This window comes from Dendropsophus ebraccatus, chromosome 12 (genome assembly GCF_027789765.1).
Source record: "Dendropsophus ebraccatus isolate aDenEbr1 chromosome 12, aDenEbr1.pat, whole genome shotgun sequence".
Classification (NCBI taxonomy): Eukaryota; Metazoa; Chordata; class Amphibia; order Anura; family Hylidae; genus Dendropsophus; species Dendropsophus ebraccatus.
In genome coordinates, this window is record NC_091465.1 from 46,499,898 (window position 1) to 46,506,834 (window position 6,937).

Sequence of the window (6,937 nt, forward strand, 5' to 3'; positions counted from 1 at the left end):
CTTTTGGAAGCTGGATTTCACTGGAATGGATTTCAAGGGCAACGTCGCATTTACAGAGCCCTTGTGCTGCCAAGACACTGTAAAACCCCCCACAAGTGACCCCATTCTGGAAACTACACCCCTCAAGGAATCTAACAAGGGGTGCAGTGAGCATATGGACCCCACTGGTGACGGGCACAAATGTAGAAAAGTGTGACGTGAAAGTGAAAATTTTCATTTTTTCACTTTCACGGCACATATGTGCCCGTCATCCAAGGGTACATATCCACACTGCACCCCTTGTTAGATTCCTTGAGGGGTGTAGTTTTCAGAATGGGGTCACTTGTGGGGGGTTTCCAGTGTTTTGGCAGCATGAGGGCTCTGTAAACGCGACATGGCGTTCATCATCCATTCTGGCCAAATCCAACCTCCAAAATCCAAATGGCGCTCCTTCCCTTGGGAGGCTTGCCCTGGCGCTTTATGTCCACATGTGGGGTATTTACGGACTCGGGGGAAATTGCTCTACACATTGTGTTTTTTTTTCTCTTTTATCCCCTGGTGAAAATGATAAAATCAAGGCTAGTCCAACATTATAGTGTAAAAAATGTAATATTTCATTTTCACGCCACATTGTTCCACATTTGTACCCGTCACCAGTGGGGTCCATATGCTCACTACACCCCTTGTTACATTCCCTGAGGGGTGTAGTTTCCATAATAAGGTCACTTGTGGGGGGTTTCAACTGTCTTGGCAACACAGGGGCCTTTTAAATGCAACATGGCCCCTCGAAATCCATTCCAGACAAATCCAGCCTCCAAAAGCCAAATGGCGCTCCTTCCTTTGGAGGCTTACCCTGCACCCGCATGGTGCTTTATGTCCACATGTGGGGTATTTTCGTACTCAGTGGAAATCGCTCTACACATTTTGTGTTTTTTTATCAAGACAAAATCAATGATTTAGTGTAAAAATTAAACATTTTTTACACTAAATGTTGGTCTAGCCTTGATTTTTTTCCATTTCCACAAGGGGTAAAAAAAGAAAATGAACGCAAAACGTTTAGGTTAATTTCCCCCGAGTACGAAAATACCCCACATGTGGACATAATGTGCCATATGGGCACAGGGCAAGCGACCAAAGGGACAGAGCGCCATTTAGAGTCTGGAATGGAGGATGGAGGCCATGTCGCAATTACAAAGCTCCTGTGCTGCCAGGACAGTAGAAACCCCCCACAAGTGACCCCATTCTAGAAACTACACCACATAAGGAATCTAACAAGGGGTACAGTGAGCATATTGACCCCACTGGTGATGGGCACATGTGTAGAACATGTGCCGTGAAAATAAAAAATACTATTTTTTTCAATTTCACGGCCCAAATGTGGCTGTCACCAGGGGGCCATATACCCGCTGACCCCCTTGTTAGATTCCTTATGGGGTGTAGTTTCCAGAATGGGGTCACTTGTGGGGGGTTTCTACTGTCCTGGCCGCACAGAGGCTTTGTAATTGCATCATGGCATCCTCTAATGGGAATGGCGGCCATACCTATTTAGCTGGGGAAAAGGGACAATTTTAATTTATTTGGGGGTATTAGGCCAATTATTAGTTTATAAGGTTGAAAAGGACAGGTGTCCATCAAATTCAACCTGTGTTGATCCAGAGGAAGGCAAAAAACCCTTGTGAGGCAGACGACAGTAGCCTCATCACAGGGGAAAAATTCCTTCCCGACTCCATAATGGCGATCAGAATAATCCCCAGATCAACGTGACCCCTGAAATAGGAATAAGGGACAGAATTTAGATAATGTAGAACTCCAGTGACGTGTGGTGCGCCTTGAAGCGTTCCAGTATGCAAAGGACGGGGTGATCAGGACAGGTGTCACACTGGTAAATGGTTTCCTTCCTGATCCCCCTGTTACCCCACACTCTGCACTTCTTCTGGGGTCTCCTGTTTCCCAGTGTGGGGGACGTCACCTGGAAAAGGTTGCCCTGGTGCGATACGGGGTCCTTCATATCCAGAAGCCCTGGGTCCGCTCCATGGCTGCTAAATATTAGGGCTCTATTACTACTTCTGATATTTTTGGATCGTGCCGCAAGCTACAGTAGCAACAGACCAGAAGAGGGGGTGCTGGTATAAAAGTTATCCCTGTACAGGTGGTAACCTTTATCCAGCAGTGGGAGGATCAGTTCCCGATTGATCTTCCCACTAACTCTGAGGATGGGGGGGGGGACATCTGGGGGCTGGATTTGGGTGTCCCTTCCATCATACACTCTAAATATCAGGCAGTATTTGGTCCTCATGTCAGGTCCTCATTGCAACCAAAACCAGAAGTGGATTGAAAACACAGAAAGGCTCTGTTCATATAATGTTGTAATTGAGTTGACGGCCGCCATATAACAGTAAATAACTGCCATTATTTCAATATAACAGCCGTTGTTTTAAGATAACAGCAAATATTTGCCATTAAATGACGGCCATCCACTCAATTACAACATTATGTGATCAAAGCCTTTCTGTGTTTTCAATCCACTCCTGGTTTTGGTTGCTATGAGGACCTGACATGATGACCAAATACTGCCTGAAATATTCTGTGTGTGAACCCAGCCTAAGTGTGTAACTGCAGCTCAAGCTCCTGTTCATGACTACACAAAGAGTGAAGGCAAACACTATCTACTATGTATTGTGGGGCCAAACAGCTGATCAGCACGGGTGCCAGATTGATTATTAGTAAATTTTCCCCGGAATACCCCTTTAAGTCTAGGCAATGCTCTGTGAACTAAACGCATCAGCACAGATCTGATTGCAATAATGTTACATTCTGTAGTCCCAGCTGTTTAGCTTAGAAACATTGCCTATACTTGGTCCAAATGTATCCACTTCTTAGCTGAATTCAGGACTAGCCATGTTCAGGGCCGTATTTGCCACTAGGCAAAAAAAAAAATTTCTCCCCTGCCGCCCGCAGGCACCGGACCACGGGTGCCTAGTCCGCTGGTCGGGGGATGTGCAGCTTCTGGTGAGCTTCCGGTGGGCACACACTGCCTCTATCACAAGCCTGAAGCTCACAGCTGCAGCCCCGCAGTCCTTCTCTCCGCTCGGCAGTGACGCACGTGAAGTCATCTCGCCGAACAGGAGAGAAGTTCGTGCACCGCGGGGCTGCAGCTGTGAGCTTCCGGCCTGTGATACAGGCAGTGTGTGCCCCCCGGGAAGCTCACCGAACCCGGACTACCTCACCTGCCTCTGCTCCCCGGCCGCTGCCTCTTCCCCCAGCCTCTCCCCCAGCCTCTCCCCCAGCATCTCACCAGCCTCTCCCCCAGCCTCTCCCCCAGCATCCCCCCAGCATCCCCCCAGCCTCTCCCCCAGCATCCCCCCAGGCTTTCCCCCAGCATCCCACCAGCCTCTCGCCCAGCATCCCACCAGCCTCTCGCCCAGCATCCCACCAGCCTCTCCCCCAGCATCCCACCAGCCTCTCCCCCAGCATCCCACCAGCCTCTCCCCCAGCATCCCACCAGCATCCTCCCAGCCTCTCCCCCAGCATCCCACCAGCATCCCCTCAGCCTCTCCCCCAGCATCCCCCCAGCCTCTCCCCCAGCATCCCACCAGCACCCCCCAGCCTCTCCCCCAACATCCCCCCAGCCTCTCCCCCAGCATCCCCCCAGCCTCTCCCCCAGCACCCCCCAGCCTCTCCCTCTGCACCCCCCCAGTCTCTCCCTCTGCACCCCCCAGTCTCTCCTCCTACACCCCCCTCCCTTTCCTCCTGCAGCCCCAGCACCCCCTTAGCCTCTCCCCCAGCACCCCCCAGCCTCTCCCCTAGAAACCCCCCAGCTTCTCCCTCTGCACCCCCCAGCCTCTCCCCCCTGCCTCTCCTCCTGCACCCCCAGCCTCTCCCCTGCACCCCCAGCCTCTCCCCCTGCACCCCCCAGCCTCTCCCCCTGCATCCCCAGCCTCTCCTCTTGCACCCCCAGCAGCCCCCCAGCCTCTCCTCCTGCACCCCCAGCCTCTCCCCTGCACCCCCAGCCTCTCCCCCTGCACCCCCCAGCCTCTCCCCAGCAGCCCCCCAGCCTCTCTCCTAGCACCCCCAGCCTCTCCCTATGCACCCCCCCCCAGCCTCTCCCCCAGCCCCCCCCCCCCAGTCTCTCCTCCTACACCCCCCAGTCTCTCCTTCTGCACCCCCAGCACCCCCCGGCGTCTCTCCTAGCACCCCCCAGCCTCTCCCCCAGCACCCCTCCAGCCTCTCCCCTAGCAACCCCCCAGCCTCTCCTCTTGCACCCCCCAGCCTATCCTCTTGCACCCCCCCAGCCTCTCCTCCTGCACCCCCCCAGCCTCTCCTCCTGCACCCCCCAGCCTCTCCCCCTGCACCCCCCCCAGTCTCTCCTCCTACACCCCCCTGCCTCTCCTCCTGCACCCCCAGCACCCCCCCCAGCCACCCTAGCTGCTCCCTTGGCCTCCCCAGACTCTCCCCCTGCCCTTGCCACCCCTAGCTGCTTCCCCTCACCGTCACCCCAGCTGCCCGCCTGCAGATGAGTTGTGGTCGGAGATGTCTTCATGATGCTGCGCCAGATAGAGAAGAAAGCAAAAGAGTCATTAGTAACTGCACTGTAATCACTTCTATCGTGTGCAGAGCCTGTGTACCATTGGGTCAGTGTATTGTTTGCGGTAGTGTACTGAAACAGCCCTGCGGTCACTACAGTACACTAGCGCAAACTTTTAAACTAGGACCCAACTACAACAGCTGCAGGCACTACAACTCCCAGCATATGCTGACGGCTGCAGACTGTCAGTACATGCTGGGAGTTGTAGTGCCTGCAGCTGTTGTAGTTGGGTCCTATACACTGGATGCTTTGTGGGAGATCAAAATACAGTTCTGTGGGGGCTCAGTGTAGGGAAGTGACCCCAGAACATCACTAATAGCGGATAGAACAACAACATATTCCCCTATCCCCTATTAGTGCTGTCCTGGGGTCACTTCCCTGCACTGAGCCCCCACAGATCTATGTATTCTTATCTCCCACAAAGCATCCAGTGTATAATGCACCTAGGACCCAACTACAACAGCTGTATGCACTACAACTCCCAGCATGTACTGACAGTCTGCAGCCCTCAGGATATGCTGGGAGTTGTAGTACAGTGTAGACAGATGTATTGTTGGACCTTTAGTGCTGATGGTTGTCACCCACAGATTGCAGCCACCAGGAGACTCTGCACACAGTGATTTATTATAGGGTTGTCCTCTCAGAGACTACAACTCCCAGCATAACCCCCGGTATAAATAGAGGGGGTTCTGAGAGTTTTAGTTTGACTGAAAAAGGGATTTGTCACAGATACAGATGAATCCAGGAAAGGACGGGGTCAACGTGTTGTGTCTCACTGGTTCTATATTGGTGGGCGCCAAGGATCATTTCCTCTGGTGGGCCCCAGGTACCCCAGTCCCACACTGGACAGAAGCAGTCCCCAAATTAAGACGCCCCCGGCCTCCTTCCTTCCTCCATCACGTCTGTTTGAGAATTGCGGGCATCAAGCAGAGCGGCACCCAAGTGCCAGGGTATATACCATGCATGTAACCAGCCAGCGGCGGGGGGGGGGGGGGGGGGGGGGGGTTGTAGGGCGCCTCAGCGTGCAAAGTGCCTAGGGCAGCATGAACTCTACATACAGGCCTGGCCATGTTCAGGTTTCCATCCTCTGCATGTAACTCATTGACTCACTGACAGCAAACTAATATCTTGAACATCATTAATTGAAACACAAAGTATGTAATGGTGCGTTTACACAGACAGATTTATCTGACAGATCTTTGAAGCCAAAACCAGGAGCCAAGACTGTGCGGCCGTGCATTGATTGGCTGAAGAGGGGAGCCGGGAATTTCAAACAGCTCCTCTTCAGCCAATCAGTGCTGAAGAGGAGCACTGATTGGCTGACGAGGAGCTGTTTGAAATTCCTGACTCCCCTCTTCAGCCAATCAATGCACTGAAGAGGGGAGCCGGGAATTTCGAACACCCGCTACGCCGAGCAGGTAAGGTATGCTCGTGACGGGGGCGGCGATCGGAGCGGCGGCGGTGGCGATCGGCGGCGGCGGGGTTGGCAATCAGGGCGGGGGGTGGCGATCGGGCCAGCGGGGGTGGCGATTGAGCCGGCGCAGGGGGCTGCGGATGAGCAGGGGGCCGGGCTGCGGATGAGCGGGGGGGCCGGGCTGCGGGTGGGCGATCTTAAAACGATCGCACAACTATTTTTCCGTACAATATATCGTACCGTCTAAGCGCTGATCGTTATTTAAAAAAAACGTTACTCTGACATCGTTAATCGTGCCATCGGGCCAATTATCGTCCCGTGTAAACGTAGCATAAGAATAGTCTATAGTGATTAAGGTCTTACTGCCAATTGCAGTAACCTGTGACATGTCCGTCACACCTAGTCTCACTCCGAAGGCCCACTGCAATCCCAATGTACAGTTAGAGGGAGTGTGTAGCAGAGTGCCCCACTATCCCACAGGCAGGGACATCCAACTTGTTTGTTCCATAGACTCTAATGATGTGAAAGAGCTGGATTTTATTGACCCTTATTATACTGTGTTTAGTAGTACTGGGTGCAGGCACAGCCTCTGGATATATCTTCAGTGATGTCAGCCCAGAAAACCCTTTTAAAGCGACTCTGTACCCACAATCTTCCCCACACAAACCACTTGAACCTTCAGATAGCTGCTTTCAATGGAAGATCTTTCCTGGGGTCCGCTTGGCAGGTGTTGCAGTTGTTGTCCTAAAAAACAACTTTTAAACTTGTAGCCCCGTGTCAAATTGGCGTGGCCTAGAGTGTCTGTGCATTAGATTTGCACCAGCCCTCCATCCCTCCTCCCCGCCCTCTTCATCATTAGGAATGCAGGCAGGCAGGTATCCTCCTACTCATCACCTGTAAGAACACTGCACATGTGTTGGATCATTAAGGCACCTGTGCAGTTTTCAGACAAGTGGTGA